The sequence below is a fragment of the Poecile atricapillus genome, chromosome 8 (genome assembly GCF_030490865.1).
Source record: "Poecile atricapillus isolate bPoeAtr1 chromosome 8, bPoeAtr1.hap1, whole genome shotgun sequence".
Classification (NCBI taxonomy): domain Eukaryota; kingdom Metazoa; phylum Chordata; class Aves; order Passeriformes; family Paridae; genus Poecile; species Poecile atricapillus.
The window spans coordinates 23,633,112-23,652,576 of NC_081256.1; the positions used below are offsets into that span (position 1 = coordinate 23,633,112).

The 19,465-nt window shown below is 46.0% G+C and overlaps 1 protein-coding gene across 6 annotated transcripts in view; it reads left to right on the top strand.

Moving 5' to 3' along the window:
* Positions 1–19,465, top strand: part of MECOM (MDS1 and EVI1 complex locus) — a 329,863-nt gene that overhangs the window by 260,448 nt on the left and 49,950 nt on the right. The gene's annotated exons all lie outside the window — the stretch shown is intronic.

Below are 19,465 nucleotides of genomic sequence, written 5' to 3' on the forward strand. Positions count from 1 at the left end.
CTTCAATTCTCCTTGCTATGGCGTGATTTTACTTTAATTTCTTTCCAAGTGGTATTAATTCTTTAATTTCCAAAAAGCCAGCTGGACTGAGTACTTAAATCCTCTCCAGTTTCCCAAAAAGCTTCTGTGTGCTTGGTGCTACCTCTGCTTGGCAGCATCTGATGCTCCCAGGAGAAGTAACCACACCAGGCCAACAGTAAATGGCAGCAAATTCTGGCTTTCAGCCCTAGCTGAGGCCATTAGATGATGATTTCTTGCTGCAAAGCTGGCACCAAACCTCTGCTGACCAGGGCTATAGTAGAAGGTCATTTATGTGTCCCATCCCAGATGATGGAAACAGTAGCAGTGAGGGTCGTAGCAAGCTAAGAAATAAATTGTACCAAGGTTTTAAGAGCTTTACACTATTATTAACAGATATCTAGAGATAGATATATCTATTGTCAGGACTTAATGAATCTACTTGTTCATTCTGCCCATCAATCCCATCCAAACTGAGGAAATTGCCAAAAGCCAGGCTAGCTCTGTGTCCCAGGAGAAAGACTTCTGGAGCATAAAAAACTGATTGTACCTTCACTGCCTCCCAGTCTTCCCTTCTCCCTACCTGCAGCTTTGCTGTCCATAGGCAGCAGTGACTGTCCTCCCTCCAGCTGAGGTTTGGGTGGGATGGTGGAGCCTTTCTCATGCCAGCCAGACTCCTCTGCAGTAAACTGGAGAAATTGGAGAGGTCTTGGCATACCATGGCTTGTAAAGGTCTTGTAAATGGCTCGTGCAAAAAAAATTTCCAAATGGAAACAGGACTGTGTCTTAAATTTAAAGTAGCTTTGATAGGAAAGAGCGGTAAATATAAGCCTTTCCACCTCTGCGGGTATATTGTAAATGCCAGACAGTGGAAAACCAGTAAAGAAAAAAAAGCATCTGAAAGCAAAGACAGCACTTGGGAAGTTAGACTCACATTTTGGCTGTGTGTGAACTGAACCCAGCAGGCATTGCAGACACAACTGGTTTTAGCATAAAGGCTAAAGCTGGGTGCTGTTTGGGAAAGCACTTGGTGTTCGGCACTGGTGGAAGCTGCTCTTGCCATGCAAATCCCATGGGAATCACCAGGGACTGGCAGCCACCACTGGTGTTTTAGGAGGGCTGTCAGAGCAAAAAAACCCATTATTTTCTCCCTCAGTGCATCTTCTCAGGCCTTAGAATCGGGGGAAGAGTTTGGTGAAAAGCATCCTGCTGGGTTCTGGTCACTGTAACAAGAGGGAAAACTCCACAAACTATTTTGGAATGAGGGTGGCGCATTTGGGATGTGTGAGAGGGAAGGGAAAGCAAGGCAGATGAGCAGATGAGACCTGATGGCCAAACAACAAAGGGATCCCCAGCAGAGGAGTTCTGACTGTGATCACTGTCCTCAGGGGAGGTGGCATCTGTCTCCTGACATGAACACAGTTGTATTTATCTAAAATCACAGAACTGTAAAACCGGAGCTCAATGTTTGCAAGGTAAAGAAGTGACTTCACTGGGAAGGGTTCCTTAATGGAGGTAAAAGAAAAGTGGGAAAATCCCTCATTGCTCCTTACTCAGTCTTTGTGTGGGTTATCTTTCTATCAGTATTCTGTTAATCTCAGAGCATCAGAGCTTTGTTTGCGTAGATGCTGGTGCCTAAATACGGTCTGAATAGAATTTCAAACATTATATTCATTTATAAATGTCACTGTTCACAATCATGTAGCCAAGAGAAGCAGTTCTGCAAAACCTGCATGACTAAAATATAAGCAGGTTGCAAGAAACCACAGCAGTGTGGCTGGTTTGCTAAAGGAGCGTTATTTGCTGAAGAAATCACCATGTAATGCTTAATAACAACAGCTGAGAGTGTGGTTGCATGCATTTCATGAAAGAAGTGGAGAAAGCGCTCTAGACAACCTTTTCGTTGCTATTTTGGAGCACAAATTCAGTTTGTGAGTGCTTGCAAAATATCTGTTGTCATCTGCTCATGCAGAACTTCTCTGTGACACCTCTGCAGGCAGGTGCTTTAAGTGTATATATAAATTCATCTTCGTAGTGGCCACTGGTGCCACAACAAATGTCACTCCAAACAAACTCTCTGCTACAGGCTGTGTTGGAAATCATCATTTAACACATCATTTAGAGTACATCAGAGTGAATCTCACACAACCTGACCGTAATAACTCCCTTCTCAAATTAACTCTTTTATTTAACATTTTGACATTAAGAATAGAGGCAAAGTCCTTTAAACACATGGCTGCTTCAGTTTGGTACTGAGCATTGGGAAATGAGGGTTTATAGTGCAATGGCTAACTGTTATTTTTCATGTGAATGTCACAAAGTAAATCACGGTGTGTATACAAAAATTACACAGATAGACTGTATGCTTGCTCATTTATTAAAATTCAGCTTGCTGGGCCCAAGAGGGCTGCCCAGGAATAATCCTCTTGAAGATAGGATCTCAAACCACTTGCCAACTTTCCCCCTGTGGTCAGTGAGGACGCATAACTTTCTTTTTGTTAGCACAAATAAATTCAGTGGGTCCTTTCAGCTGATTGAATTCATGCATTGCAAGCGGCCCTGCAGTTCCACGCAGCCGTTCAGGCGTTGCACACAGGGCTGGTGTATTTTTGGAAGGTCTCCATGCCTTACCAGGAAAGTAGAGAGAAGCTTCTGAGAGACAACCCTCCCACCCTTCATCTTGATTTATAGTGTACATTATGATTTTGAATGGTATTTTCAATCAGGTAGGATGAGCTGTGACTGTCCTTTGTTTCCAGTCCATGCATTCAAGCTGGCTGTTTTCTATCTTGTCTTGGGCTCTTGCCCACCCCACACAGCTCTCTAAGGTGTAAAACAAGAAAGCAATTACTCTTTCTAGCACCTACTATCCATCTAACCTACATTTTCACTCTTATTTTGGAGTCAATGCTGCTTTAGATATAAATCAGTGCTCTGGGTTCAGCATGTTCCTGTTCCAGCACTTCTGAAAGGGTGTGAACAGTTACATATTTATTCAGACTTGTGCCTTATAAAGAACATGGCTGCAGAGACAAATTCTTCTGGATTGTTTGTTTTATGGTGCTGTTAAACAGGGTTAGACTGGCTAATGCCAACTGATGAGTTCAACTGTAAAATTATGGTAACGTGACAGAAGAAACAGCAGAAGAAACAACAAAATTCATGATGCTGAGCCAGGAGAACAGAACTGCCACCGTCCTCCAGCCTGTGCTCTTCCATGGCACATTTATAATTTTATAAACCCATTTTCCAACCCCACCTTTCCCTGTGACTTTCCCATTGTATGCAGTCTGTGCAAATATCTGTTTTATAACATGTTTATCACAAAGCAGTGTGGGCTGTACACCAAGTAATGTTCTTTCTCTGGCGGCTAAACAAACACTTGAATTGTTGCCCTCTCTGTCCAAAAGCCAGTCAGGGCTCTTCTGTTGCCCTCAGTGGAGTCAGGATTTCATGATGGGAATATTTCATGCCTTGTTCTTCACTTTGGACATGTTTCTGGTGACTTTACAGCAGATCTCTCTGTATGACCCTGGTTGTTTTCTTTGATCAAGCTGGCATCTTCAATATTGGCACATCCCCAGCTGTGCAAGCAGTGTTTTCCCCCTTCCCACAGTGTTCCTGGGGGTCTCTGGCACGGGGGCCAATTGTCATTCTGCGCCTCTTTGTGCCACAGCCATGAGTGTTTCACACAGCGCTTTGGGGCAGGTGAACAAGGCTGGTATCAGAGCAGCTCTGCAGCCTCCTGGGGAAGCCAGGAACAGCTAAATATGTTTTTCCTAGTACATGACTTCACCACAGCAGCAGTGAGATACCATCTTGCCCTTTTGTGTTCAGGCTGGATGACATTTTCTCCTTTCCCAAGCGGCCCCATCCCGGCTGGCAGGGAGGAGTGGCACTGCCCTCAGTCACTGCCCGGCAGCGTGCCCAGATCTCCCTGATAAGGAGCAGGGAGCTGGGAAACACCAGCCTGCCTTTCTGTCTTGGTGCTCGAGCTGCTCTCGATGCTGTGTTCTGGATTTGAGCTTGGAGAGGAACAGTTTTGAGTACTGCTTATGGAATAGCACTTGGCCTTGCTTTTCTTCTCTGGGAGCGTTGGGTAACAGGCATTCATGTCAGTACTCATTTTTATTTGTTTTGCTCGTTATCAAATGTGAGCAAACATTCGGGTCTGTGGATGTGCGTGGATGTATCCATGTGCTGTGCTGATCCCTCCACAGAGCACAGGCTGCTGCTGTAATTAGTTCTGCTTGGGAAGAGTGGCAGGAGGAAGGGTGAGCAGCTGGGTGCCGACATGACCTTCCCAGCCCCGCGTTGGGAAAGGGTCTGAGGTCACTCGTGTCCTTCCCAATGCACCTCGCATCGCCAGCTGATTTGCAAAGAGGTTAATTTGAAAAGAATCCCACTTTGGCTCTTTGCAGGGTTTTCATTTTAGAGCCTTCACCCCGAGGTCTGCAGTCAGGTCAGGTCTAACAGCTGGATTCACACCTGCATAGGCTGGGTCTTCCCAACAGCAGATTGGGCCTCCCATGTGCAACCTGGATGTGAAGTTCCTCTCATCTGAAGGCTCCACTGGTTGCTTAAACACCACATGTGCACAGAAAATATCACAGAATTCAGTATACACGTGGAGTTGGCATCTTGTAGCTTGGAAATTTTGCAAGGTAAGATACTTACTGATTGTAACTCCAAGCTCTCCAAAGACTCATCATACATGGCACAAGATTTTTGCAGGTGTTGATAATTAATGGAATTAAATAAATCAGAGTCTATCTGAAGAAGTGATATCCCCCAGAAAAGAAAGGGCACAGAATCCCCCAAAGCATAAATCATTATTGATTATTAATTTCTACCAAACACATGTGACAGGGATATGGTTGGCACCAGTACAGAGGCACCATTAAAAAGGAAGAGCATCATTTTAGGGTTCAACTAAGTCATTTATTTTGGGGGAAGCCTTAAGCAGAATCTACCCATTTGTGGGGTTTAAAGACTTTGGTTCAGTTATTTACTTTGGATTTTCATGTTCACTTTCATCCCCTTTTGTACTTCCTTGGGCAAAATCCAAACAGGCAGAGTAACTACAGAAAAGCTGTTCTCACCATAGGGAAATAATGTATTATGCTAATTCCAATTAAGGGAAATATCTTAAACTGCAAATATAGCCTTCAAGAGAAAAATGAAAAGTGAGGAAATTAACATTCTTGCCAGATTTTCAGCTCAGTTCTGCATACTCAGGGGGTTTGGGTCAGGCTCAGATAAGCATCCAAAATTTGGGGATGTTTATCCAAACGTTATTTCTGAACCTTCTAAGTTCATTCCTGACTAATCGTAATGGAGTTAGTGGTAGCAGGATATGAATGTACAACATTTAGCTTAGAAATTGGCAGCTCCTCATCGTTTCACAGCTAGGAGCCTTTGACCAAATATCAACTCTGCTAACCAAAACAAAATAAAATAATGCCTTGACTTGGTCTCCAGCCATACCACCTTTGCTACAGCCCTGGAAGACCTTCCAAGCAGGGCTGGGACAAGGCAGGCTTGGCTGGGGTACCTCCATGGAAAATATTGATGTTACTGGAAGCATCCCCTGTGATTCAGGAGGTGACACTTTCCCCAGGTCGGGGTTGAACCCACGGAATGGTTAGATGTATGGAGTTGTCCTTTCAGATTTGGGGAGTTTCAGACAGCTGGTGGGTCATTAAAGACCTTTCCTTAAAGGCTCATACATTCACTCCATGTTCACCTGAAATGCCAAGGCAATCACTGACCTCATCCCACCATCAGTGAGGTCCTGGTGGGCTGTGGTTCTCCCACTTCACTGGTTCCTGCTCCATCCCCAGGCTGTTCACTTGTTCAGTCATGAGTGACATGAGCACTGTAGAAGTGTTTGAAATATTTTTTTCCAGTGAAATGAGAGGAAGATGGCTGAGGATCATGAATTATGTCCTGAAGAAGCAGGTCTTTTTCTCTGTTTTTGCCATCACACTCTTGGTCTTAAACACAGGGGAGTGGAGCAGCATCCTGCTGCTCTGCCATAGGCACCTTCCAACTTACTGTAGCCTTTACCATAATCAGAAAGACACAAAAGCAGCTAAGGAGGTGCTGTAGATCTATCCTGCATGGATATCATGCTTCAAAACACCATCAGGCTGCTCCCGAGTCACTCACCCATCTTTTTTCCCCATACATTTGATTTTAGTCAAAGGGTGTCACCCTGAGTAGTTGTATTTGAACAATGAAATTCATGCCAGGAATAAATCCATCCAAGTGCAAATTGTCCCCTAGTAAAAAAGCACCAGAATGCTCAGTGAAGTTATATCAGGAATGAATTTGACCACATGAACTTGGATTGCAGGTACATAGTCTAGCCCTTAAAATCCCTTCTGATTTGCTCAGACTTACCTCTGAATCACAGATAGTAAATCTGCAAGGTTGTAATAGAAGACAGCTCATTGAAAGTTCTAGTTTAAAGAAAGAAAAGTCTGTCATTGAGAGAAAAAACAGACGTCATAAAAACATGTTAAGAAATGTTTAAAATATATTTGAATGTAGTCTTTAAGCTCTAGGATTTTTTTAATAGAATTCAAGATATCATTCTAGATTTGTTGTGAAATACATTTTATAAAACTTTGCTGGTATTCTTGCTATTTCCCTTGCATCTTCCTCCTGAAACCAGCAGAAACAATCCCTCACTTTCTACCAGACCTTCTATTAACAAGTAGCATAGATGTTCTACTGAGGAAGATTTTGACAGTTTAAACTAAGCACCTGTTTCCATCTAATGTAGGTTTGGCAGGATGCAGTGTTTGGTGTAGCTCATGCCACTCAGATGTCAATTTTTCCTTCATTAAGCCAATAAATTAGTGAACTACACCATGCTCTAAAACTCGCATCAATCTCCCATCACATTCACTCCTTTTCCTTTTTTTTTTTTTTTTTTTCTTTTTTTTTGTTTGTGGTTGCCTTCTGCTTCCAAGGGAAATGAGCAACTTGAATTTGAAGTGGGTGCTTGGGTTAGGAAGTGAATTTTGTGTGTGCTACAACATCAATGATCACAGCAGCTGCATCAGGAGCATTTTAGCATCCAGCAGGATGAAAGTTTGTGAGGGGGGCCACTACCCAATAAATTCAGTACTTATCACTATTGATGTCATCAAGATGTAACCAAGGATATTTAGAAGGAACAGAGAAAATGTCAATAATCTGAATTGCCTGGTGCTTGTGGAAATAGTTCTTGCGAGTCACAATTGTAGCTGGTTTTGGTTTTAGAAAAAGCAGAAACGGCAGAAAAACTGTTCCAAATGGTCGTGAAGACGTGATGGGCTTCTGTAATTTCAGGGAGAAAAATCGGAAAATCATGTAACATATGACTGTTGATAGCTGCAAGAGGAACAAATGCTTTCCATCCCGAAACACTTCGTACCATCAGTGTTTCAACAGCTCCTATTTAGACATTAAAAAGAAGACATTTTTTATTATGATTTCTGCCTTGGGCTCTGATCAGCAATGTAGAAAAAAGCAAGCAGGAGCGTATGGTTGCTTATCCTTCCTTCTTGTTTCCTTTTACTCTTAAGTTCTTGAAGGGTCGTAAAATAGAGAAATAAAAAAGCCACTGAAGTGTAGTTTTGTTAACTTTATCTTCTGAACATTAAACATTGTTTCAAATTTCTTACGGTACATAAAATGTTTTGCCTTGCTGTATCATGTGTACAGAACTTCAAAAAGTAAATGCGACAGCTCAGAAAACATAATGGATGTGTAATAACAGCTCTTTAGATCTCCTGTTTTTAGCATAGCATCTTTTTGTTCCCAAAGGTGCTTTTAACATGATATCTAAAGCTATTTCTGAAGTCATTTATTTTTGCATGGTGATAGGTCTTATTTTGTAATTAGCCCATGCTTCTGTCTTGCTGGAGTGTGTGAGCCCCCCTGAAATGTTTAGTCCTCATCAGTCCTTTCTGTTTCCCTTCCAAAGGCATCCACCCTAATAACTCCCATTTCATGGACACAGTACATCCCAACTGCCTTCAGCACCTTCCACAAGAACATTTGGAAACCGTTGCACTGGAACACAGCTCAGTTCTTTCTGTTGAACATTTTCAACATAAAGAAGTTTCTCCTGTCTGCCTTAAATTCATTCACCACATGAATTTCAGCGGATGGTTTTTAACCACATTTTCCTCACATCCTGTCACCGCCGGCCGCCGCGGTGCTGAGAAAGGGCTGCCAGCAGCAGACACACCGCTGGAGACCTGGGTTACCCCACTGGGCTGGAGTTTGGGCAGACATGAGTTGCTAAATCATGATTTAGTCTATTTGGGGCATCTCTTGCGTGTCCGGACATAATTTGTTGTGATGCGGGCTGGTGTGAGAGGAACGGCGGCGTCGCTGACGCTGGTTAATCTGCTGGCATTCGCATGTATGCAATGCAGTGAGGTTAACAGGATTTCCCTGATGCCCTGTCAGTGGCAGCAATGGGGTTGGTTTCCTCCAGTGTGTCAAGCAGGTCGCTGTTAATCAGTCACCGCCGGGCTTTTCGTGCCAGCTCCTCTGCTCAGTCTGTTGCTGTGTCCACAGGAGCAGCTGCAGCAGGGATGGGCTTCAGGTGCCAGCACGGGTCCAAAAGAGCTCCAGGGGTAAAAAAAACAAATTTTAATATTTAGTGCAAAGTTTTATCCCCCTCATGTCTTCATAAGCCAGCACAAAGGGAAGTCTGAAGGCATGGCCACTGGGTAAGAAACACGAGGCTATACTCAGTCCTTTGGGGTGGGAAAGCCTTCAGGGAAAGTTGTGGAGCAGCTCCAGCGGGGGAAGTGGGGCTATGACATTTGTAAAGGAGGTTTATGAACTTTATCTTCATGCATTAACAGCCCTGGGTACCCTGTGTCAGCTCTTTGCACACAAAATTCCGTGGAATGCAACCAGGCGCATGCCTGCTGACACTGGGTGCAGGGGCTGTGGTGGGATCCTCCTCGAGTGGCCTGGAAGTGTCAGGAAGCTTGGAAGCAAAAGCATGGAGAAAAGCTTGATAAATAAGATGATGTGAAACCGAATCACTGCATAGAGATGAATCAAAATTATAAAATCAATAGGTATCGATCTGTATATATCACACAAATAACTGTGCCTGAAGAGGTGCCCAGATTTAACATGCTGATTATACGGCAGTCAGTGGAAATAACTTGAGATCTGAAGAGCTATTATGTTTTAGTTGTTCAGTGCTGCAGCTGAAGCTGACAATATCTTAGCTGAAGTCTCTTTTAAATTTTTTCCTGCTTGAAGTTCTTGGTAACAAGTATATTTAATCAACAAACCAGAAGCAAAGAACAGATTTTTGGCTTACAAAATACTCTTGAGCCATCTAAAGCTGGAGTCCAAACACTACAAATTCTTCTAAAAATATACATCTTTCATTTTAACTTCTATTTGCTTTTACTACTGGCCTTGCTCACACAAGCCAAGGTCACTGCACTTCAGATGTGTCTGCTGGACAGTTGGCTACTGACTGGAGTTGCAATGAATCACCTGGAACAACATCACCCGTGGTAGCCACACTCTTTGTGTGGCTGACTGGGAAATCAGGTCAACAGGGTCTTTGTTGTATCCTGTTCATATAAACCCCATTTATATATTATGCTTTTTGTACCCCTTAAACTGGTGGAGGTGCACTCTATCAAAAGCAAAAGGATTTACTGGAGTTTTGGGGGTTTTGGTCAGTCTTTGCCTCTGGCATTGACCTTCCTCCTTCTTTCCCATCAGTGGAAGGAAGGTTGTGCTTAACTCAGTGTGGGGAGTCGCTGTCATTATTATTATAAAGAAAGCATTATTATTGCTTTCTTCAAGGTTATTGTCATGTTCTTTGTCCCCACATTTTGTCTCCTAAATTCAGGGTAAATACCAACCTAACAGATGTGTAAAAGGGCTTCAGATCAGTTACTTGTCATACATGGGCAGGCACAGGCTGAATCTGCTGCAGAATTACTTCCCATCTTTATTCATGGATTGAGAATGTTCATTTTCCTTTGCTGGATTAGATTTGCTGCGTAGATTTCTGGGCATATAAATGATATTTTGGAATGAAACCCTCACATTTTATAAATCATTCAAACCAATTCAGTTTCTTCTTTCCATAGAAGTATTTCCCAGTCCACAGCAACCTCGATCTAAACCTACTGTTTTCCATTTGAGACAAAATCCATGGATTAATTTAGAGAATTAAACAATTAAATAATTCTGAAGTGTTAGTGAGCACTCATAACTCCCACTTGCATTTTTTATAGCACTTTTAAATACACCACAAGCTCTAGGGAAAATTGTGGTCATTCATATAGTGACAGATATTCTTTATCACCCAAGCTGACAGACGTCCTTTGTGCAACACACAACTGGCTTGAGCTTCTGCTCACAGTGTCTGGCAGGACAGCTTCTAGATCACTCTTATTTCTGGAGGGCTCACAAATATAGCACTAAAATACTGTGCTCCAGCCCTCTGGAGCTGAAGGCAGTGGGAGAATCCAGGACTGACTTTTGTTTGAAGCTGGAGCAGCTCCTCCATCTACAGCTCTGAGATAGCCCAGGTCTGGTCTGAGTGTCCTGTCTGACCCCAGGAGTGACAGGAATCTTGTGTGGAAATAGAATTCTGCCTGGGGTAGATCAACACTTGTGGCCACCAGTTCAGCCCCAAGGGAACCAATGCTCTCATGTCAGTGCTGTGTTCAGGACTTGGAGCTGCTGGTGTTTCCCTGGGGAATATGTGACAGCCCTTATCTCACTCTGACTCCTTGAGAAGCCCACAAAGATGACCACCTTCCTCAGCCAAAATATCCTGCAACAGCTCCTTAACCCAGTGGACCTCCTGCTTTGAGCAATGTAAGGATTCTAGCACAGGGCAGCGTAAGGAAAGAAATTATCTTTAGTGCTGTATTTACTATACTGGATTCTCAGCAAGACAGATCATACTGCCTCTGAAATCCTTCCTGGTGGAAAGACATCTGTTCTTAACACATTGCCTCATTTTGCCACTATGGACCCAAAAAATTGCAAGAGAGCACATGGCCATTCCCTGCTGCTTTTTGCAGCCACTTAGTGAGGTTTAGGAGCACACAGTGGAGTCATTGGGGCATTTTCTCCCCCTCTGCCTGGTGGGGATCATGATCCATCTTATGCTCAGCACTTGCATGATTGCTGGGGGACTCCTAGCAATAAGACTTGACATCATGAACTCCATTTCACATTTCTGCCACAAAAGTCAAAGGCAGAGTTTGATGTATCCTCCCCAAAACTGCTTCTATAGGAGGAGCTTTCATTTATGGCACCAATCAGCACAATGTGCTTATGTTTAAAGATCTGTTCCAACGCATCAACTGCTCATTTCCAAGGCTAAAATATTTTCCTAGCTAAAAAAGGGGAGATAAAGTAGAATTTCTGCTACAGATGAGCCATATTAAAGCATGCAGACCTGTTTTAACTGGCAGTGACCAAGCAGACTCCCACTATTTATCCATGAGAAGCGGCAAGCACCAGCAGGCAGAAAGGAGTTTCTGTTCATTGCAGTCAAAGAAAAAGAATAAAAAATAACTTCTCAATGAATAAAAATTATGTGAAAATATTGCATGAGAATCTGCCACTGATTTTCTCCATGAGCAGAACGCTGTATTCCATCTGTAAAAATAAAATGGTAATCTTCCCATCTGGCACACTTTTTATCCCATCCATGCCAACTGTAAGATTTCAGGACAGTCTCATGTTTATTATTTTTCTACCCACAAAGGGTCCCAGTTTCCACTGGGGCCTCTAGGTGCTGCTGTAATGCTAATAATACTAATACTCATAATTCTGCTAGTGGCAAATTTAGCCCAACATCTTAGGCTTAAATAAATTATATGGAAAAAAATGGTTATAAACCAGCCTCCAATCTCCTTCAAATTCTGCAGGTCATTTTGCTTCTGCAAAACTCAGCTTGTGGATTGATATGCATCTTATATGTTGTATCTTGGGAATGTTTTCTCTATGAATCTCACAAAAAATCTGCAGTATGACTTGTGGATAAAAAAAACCAAAAAACAGGAAAAAAACCAAACCTGAAGCTGTACCACTCACCTCTCTCCTCTTTCACATGCATGCCCAACTGCTGGGATTTTGTTTTTTTTCCCTTTGTTTTATCAGTATGGTGCTAAATTACCAGGTTTGAAATTTCTTCAGCAAATAAGGGATGCATGCCAGAACACAAGTGCCCCGAGGGATCTGAGTCTTAGGGGAAAAAGCCCTTAATCTCCAAGTTTATAGGTAGCAGCACTTTCCTGAAATTGGAAAATGTTCAACTCATTTATGAAAGAAATCTGCCACAAGGATACGCTGATGTTCACAGCTATTTCATTAATAACCCATTGTGATCCATGGGTTACAGGACAGGTTTATTTGGACACCTGCATCAAATATATTCTCCTCCTTCCCTGCCCTGAATTTTCCCAATGAGCAAAATCTTTTAGAGCAAACCAGGTAGCTCTCGGGGTAAGATTTTTCCAAATGCATCAGGCACCTTTGCCCATGTGTGACTAATTTATGTGGAGCAGCACTTCTCGTGCACGCCCAGGTGGGCTGCAGTGCAGCACGGGGCCAGTTAAGCATTTACTGCTCAGGACCCGGAGCACAGCCAAGGTAGGGGACACCAAGGGCTCTGCCCGCCCTTGTTGGGGAGCCTGAGCCACTCACAGGGCACTGTTGCCTGGGCACTTCACAGCTTAATCCCAGGGAGATTGCCCGAATATGGGATAAGGATCAACTTTGTATGTTCCTCCACCAGCTGAATAAATTAACATTCCTGAATTTCAGTCCCTGGATTTATGTACCAAGCATGACTTGAACTGTTGATGGGGATTATAGTGTATTTATAGTTTCATTACAAGCCCATAAGAAAAAATTCTCCCTCTCCTACCCACATGTAAATAACGTTTAACACTACTGTCAGGGTTTGGCAAGGAAGATGTTTTGGAGGCACTGTGGATCTTCAGCCTTCCTTTAGTTGGGCATCTCTCTACTTGCAGGCAAGTGCCTTGCAAGAGGAGGAGGATTAATCATTGCTATCAGAGCCCTCGCTTTCCTCCACAGCCTGCTCTTCCCGGGGATGATGAGTTAATTCAGCTGGAACGATGTTAGTTCATCAAGTTTTGTGGTTTATCTGAAAATCGAATGGCAATAATTTCGTATGGCAACTGACTTAATGCCCATTTAGTTTAGGTTTTAGACAACTCTGGTCAATGATCACAAATACAAAACATAGGAGGGATGAAACTGTAGCATTGGTGCTTTCAGGCAGGTTTTCTTCCCTGCTGTAGAGCTGGTTGTGTTGGTTGTGTGCACGTGTGTTTCTGTGTGTAGGATGTATATCCACTTCTTCTGAGCTTCCCCCAGAACCATCCACACATGTGACACTTAAAAAACCAAATGCAAACCTGAAAATTTTAACATGAGTGTTTGACTTTTTATTGGGTGATAAATTGCTTCTTACTCTTATAAAGTCCACAGGTGTTTATGCCCACTCTCGCACGCCTAGTTAAAACTTTGGCTACAACAGGAATGCTTTGAAAATAGCCAGTCACTCCTAAAATTGATTATTAAAATAGAATTACCTGTTATGCATCACATTAATTCTTGTTGTGTAAAGTTCTGATGTTTAACCCCTTCAGTCTCCTTTGGCCTGGCATTTTCTCTGCTGCTGTATTTTCTTCTTCATCCTTTTGGCTTGCAAATTCCGCTTTCAGATCACGAATAGTGCCTTAACCCAAATGGTTCCCCAGCACTTGCTCCCACATAACCTCCTTGCGTGACTCTTCACGTGCTGTGAGGGCTCTGGGACTGGAAGGAGTCTTCCAAAGGAGGTCCTCAAATTATTTGTCAGATGAGAAGGCTTGAAAATTAAAAAAAAAAATGGAAGAAATGGAAGGTTAATTGAACCTTGTTGAATTCTTATGCACATACAAAAGAAGCCTGCAAAATCCTTATATTGTGCTTCCTGTGTCCTGAATATGATGCCTTCTCAGGGAGTATTTCTAAGGGATCTTCCATTTTTAGGGCAGCTTGTGCTTGAAGTTGTGTTTTCAGGCAGAGAAGCAGCAGCTACATTGGGTGGGAGCTCTGGCCACCCCACACGGACCCTCTGTTGGCTTCATGGGTCCCACTGCTCCATCTCCAGATGAGCATATCATGGGAAGCAGGAGTGGGTACAAACCTGAGGGATTTATTCAGTTTTATTTCAATAAGGATGAATGAGAGAGTGATAAAAAATCACCCCAAATGGGTGCTTTTTTGGTCACGTTGGTAAGATTTGGAGGGCTGTGTTCAAAGTCTTTTACTCTCTGGGTGGTTAAGAAAGAAAAGAGCCCTCCAAGCTGCTCAGCACATGGGGAAATGCAGAACAAGGGCATCGCCAATGGAATTTCCCAGATTCTCCAGGATTTTGGCTTCTGTTCAAAACATGAAAAAGGTAAAGCACAGGAAAACACAGCCTCTGAGTGGACAGGAGGCAAACACCCACATCAGTCAGCCTTGCCTTGCCTTGCCCTGGCTCTCTCATAGGTGCTAAGACGAGCTGGCTAATGTTCGTTTCTCCCCAGACTTTCACTGTAGCCAAACTCGTGCCAGACTCACCCAGCAGGGGCTGTCTCACCCTGTGGGTACAGTAACCTCGAGTGTGAAAATGGCCCTGGCTGGATTTGAGGGCTTCCAGACTCCTCTGTAATGGAAGTAATGAACACTCCAAAGGAAAACAGCGACAGTCCTCAGCATCCAGAGCCACAGCACATGCCTTGGCAGAGAGAGATAGGGAAAGGTTTGGAGAAGGAAAGCATTGCAAGGAGTGTGCTCACAGCAGGGGTGTGAACCAGCAGCACTGCGTCCCTCAGCATCAAATTTGGGGTGTGCTGTGAGCAGCGTGGTTTGTTTGCAGTAAGGCAAACATCTTGTCCCGCCACAAGAAAGGGTGTCTGCAGGATTTCCTCCCCAAGACAGGAGTAAAATCACTCAGGCAGACAGATACCAGCCACTGATACATTTTTACATCTTCCTGATTGATCAAGTAGGTAAATCTGCTGCAATTTCCCTTCTCCTGGTTTGCAGTCACACCAAATATCCAAAAAGTTTCAGGCTCAAAACCCAGTGGCATGGCTCGGTGTCTGCCAGAAAACTCCTTCCCACCAGGCAGCCCCTGCCTGAGGACTGTGGGTACCACCAGCTGTGATGGCACCAGCACGACCCGCACCCTTGGAGTGTGATGGAGATGCTGGCACACTTGGGTACAGGACACGGGGGCACTGGTTTGCTGGGATCACTCACACCAGGATGAGAATACAGGGCTGGGCTGTCAAGCTCAGATCGGGATATGAAGGAACACGCTATTTTAGAGCCCACATTTTAACGGGAGATAAAAAGTAGAGCCTTTCTGCTCAGTATTTGCGTAGCTGGCTCCTGCGAGTAGTAGCTGTGTGTTGCTACAGACTATAAGAGGGGGCGCAGCAGCGCTTGTGGCAGCACGGGGATGGCTTCACCCGCACCTGGACCCCACCACAGCCAGGGACATTCCCGTGTCCCTTCCCATTCCCGATGGGCTGTGCTGTGGCTGCTCGGCAAGCGGGGAGAGCAGAGCTCACGCCCTGCCCTGTGCGCGGCTGGGGCTGCGTGTGCTCCGCAGCTCCCCGAGCACAGCTCCGGCCCCGCAGGCATCGCAGAAGGTCCTTCAACATTTTTATTGCCTGCACATGCACCACTGTAACTTTTTTTGCAAGGATACGGGGTCGTTTATTTTTCCCCCGAAGGCAGTAGGTACTTTCGGGGGAGGGCGGGGATGTGTGTTTTTCTGCACACCGCTCATTTCACTCTGGTAAATGTGTCGCTGTGGCTGTGCTGGGGGTGGAGGGCAACTCTGGGGGTCCCTGGCTCAGCTGGAGGCTCCAGGCTTTGCTGCCAAAAGGGGACCCCCTCGACTGATGAGCCCCAGGGGTCCCTGGAGGCCTGCAGTGCCCTGGGGAAGGGGGTGCAGGACACAGCACTGCTCCCCCTGCATCCCACAGCCGGGCTGGGGGGAGGAAACCCACCCTCCAGCAGTGCCGGCAAAGCCAGTCTGACCCGAGCAAATGAAAATAATCAAAAGTAATTAGAAGCGTGCTGGACTGCTCCTCAGAGATCTGTGCGAGAGAATAAACATGCCGGAGCCCTCCGAGCCACTGCAAAGGCCCATGTCTGAGCTGTTAGGTGCCCTGACCTTGTCCACATAAAGACGTGATTTATGAAGTGCAGGGCACAGCAGCAGGGCTTCTGTCTTCTCCAGGAGAACCAAATTACTGAGGTGGAGATTAACATGCTTTCAGTTGGGCCCATTTCCAGACCAAGGGAAATTTCTTATTTACATTTTTTTACCTTTAATTTTCTCCCTTCTCCCTCACTTGGAAACCGCCTTTTGGCTGGGAGGGATGAGCCAGGCAGCGTGTGAGGGCAGGAGGGGCAGCAGGGACAGGGGAGCACTGCGATGCGCTCCCCACTCCTTCATCAAGGGCTGGAAATTATCGGGCTCTTCCCCCTGAAATCGGCAGCAACACTTGTGTTTTCACCTGTTTTTATTTTATTTTTTTTTTTTCCAAGTTGATATCCACAACACGGGGTGGGAGGAATTGACATGCAGAAACTGTGTTACCTTTCGTTGTTGTTGTTTGCCAGGTCTGTCCTGGAGCATTTGGATATGTCAGAAAGCTGTTGTTTTCTGCATTTGTTTCGCTTTGCTTTTCCTTTTCCTTTCTCTCTCTACGTTAATGCACTCACCCAGTGCTTCAAACACTCATCACAGTGTTAGCCAGGATGCTCAGCGCTGTGTTTAGTCACCTTGAGATACAAAACATTAAACCCCTCTCAAAAAGGTGGTTGTGAAGTGGCTTGTCTAGAAACGAAAGGATAATATTAAGCCTAATATGAACATTTACGGTATTTAAAAAATCACCAGTGACTTGTCTGATTTTCCCCCATTGTCCTCGGCAGTGTTTGGCCCCAGGAAGCCCATTAAACGTGGACAGTGCCGTTATTTCATCTGGCTGTGGCCGAGCTGCTTTGCTTTGCTTTAATGATGTGCTGGAATGCACGATGCCCATAGGGTCTCCATTAGAAGAACTTTTACTTCTGGGACGACCATGAAGTTAAAGGCTTAAAAGAGGCATCAGTTTACAGCCTGGTGGGAATTACTAGCAGACTGGAGTAGTAACTCCTGACTGCTCCACTAATAGAGCGACTTGTTTTAAATAAACAATTGCCAACGGGACCCTGTGGAAATATTTGGGCCTCTTGAAGCGCTCACCGAACCGTCCGAGGGAAGACGGGAGAAGTGGCAAGAGACGTTTAAAAGATTTTGGCTTTAAAGAAGAAATACGCGTGTGGATGTGTGTATCCACATCCCCGGGTCGGGATGTTGGCGGTCCCCACCGGCGGCGGGGCCAGGCTTGACCCCCTACCCGCGAACCCCTCCGGCTGGGGGGCATGAACCTTCCTCCCCCTCTTCTTCCTCCGTCTCCTCTGGCCGCGCTGGGTTACAGCCGAACCGCTGGGAGCGCTGCATGCAGGGGAACTGTTAAAAAAAGGGGTTTTTCCCCTCAGAAAAGGGGAGCGGCGGCCCCGCCGGCGCTGAGGGCGCGGCCCGCGGTGTCCCGGCGGAGAGCGCCACCCAGCGGCGGCGGGCGGGCCCCGGTGCGGGCCGGGCCCGGGCCCCGCTCCGCCGGTACCGGGAGCCGCTTTTGTTTATCCAGCGGCGTTTCCTCCCTTTGTGGCACGGCCGAGGGGGAGCGAAGGGGGGCTCCGGCTCCCGATCGGGGGCTCTGATCAGGCCGATGGGCTCGAGCAATCAGTTTCCCAGATTACTTGTATTTAATACACAATGCATCATAAAGCAAATCCCTCATCCTGACAGGGAGAAAATAGAACAGCTCATAGCGCGAGCCGGGCCAATTTATGGCTAAATTAAAAAAAAAAAAAAAAAAAAAAAAAAAAAGCAGGGAAAAAAAAAAAAAGAGAGAGAAGAGAGAGAGGGAGAAAAAAAATAAGAAGGAAAAAAAAAAAATCTCCAACAATGGGGAGTGGAGGGAGGGCAGGAACCCACGGCCTCGCACACCGGGCGGGCGCCGGTTCCCAGGCCCGGGCGCTCTGGGAATCTCCCACCGCGTTTTTTGAGGTTATTGACAAAGGTTTTTTTTTTTTTTCTGTTTTCTTTTTCTGGTTTTTGTTTTTTGTTATTTTTTTTTCTTTCCTGTCCTACCTACCACCATTGCTTGCGGATTTTTTTTCCCCCGTCTCTCTCCCCTCGGACAATAGCCATTATCTGAGCTAACAGGTCAATGTCACAGATAACGGGCCGCTGAGACGAATCCATCAGCATCTCCTGTCACTCGGCTTCTCGCCCTCCCCTCCGCTCTCCTTCTCCGGCCCCTCTTGGCCCCCCAGGGAAGAAAAAAATCACTTCTAGTCTGAAAAATATATCTGCACTTAAAAAAAAAAAAAAAAAAAAAAAAAAAAAAGAAGTGGGTGGCACTTCTGGATGGTGCAATAAAACATACAGCTCAGCCCTCTTATTTTTTCTTTTTCCCCTGCTCTCTTCCCAAAGCACATATAGGAGGATCTCGCCGTAGGGAGCCCGGGCTGTTCCAAACTTTGCGGACGTTTGCGGCTTTGAGGCGCGGTTGGATTTCGGGTCCGTTTGCGGCGCCGGGAGAGCCCCGAGCCGGGGGGGCTGCGCTGCCCCTGGGAGGGAGCGGGCAGGTAGAGCCCGGCCTCCCGCCGCTCCATTCATGGGATTCGTTACCAAAGAAATAAAAGGGAAAAAAAAAAAAAAAATCGTTTAGGAAGCGGCGGCAAGCGGGGCGGTGATCCCGCCGCACCAAACGGGATCTTCGCGAAATTGGCCGGGGAGAAAAAAAAAAATAATAATAAAAAAAAAGAAGTTGCATTTCATTAAAAATCGTTATTAATAACCAGAGTGAAGCGATGACGGGAACAATTCGGGTAACGCGCCGGCTCTCGGAGCGCCGGGAGCAGCCGTCGGGGCAAGCGCGGCGCAGCTCCCGCTGCGGGGCGGCCGCGACGGCGCTCCGGGCTGCGGGCTCCGGGCACCGAGCTGCAGGCACCGGGCACCGAGCTCCGGGCACCGGGCTCCGGACTGCGGGCACCGGGCTGCGGGCTCCGGGGCGAGCGGCGGCGGCCAATAAATAGACGCGAGCGGCGAGGGCCCGAGGCACAGCGCACCGCCGGCCCCGGGCGGGGGATGCGTCCGGGGGGGGCTGGCGGGGGCTGCCCCCGCGGGCCGCCGGTGAGCCCCCGCGGCGGGGCCGCTCCTCCGCGACCTGGCGGTGACCCCCGGCCGCGGGGCCGCTGTCGCTTTAAGCGCGCCGGGAGCGCCGCCGCCCCGGACGGGGGGGCC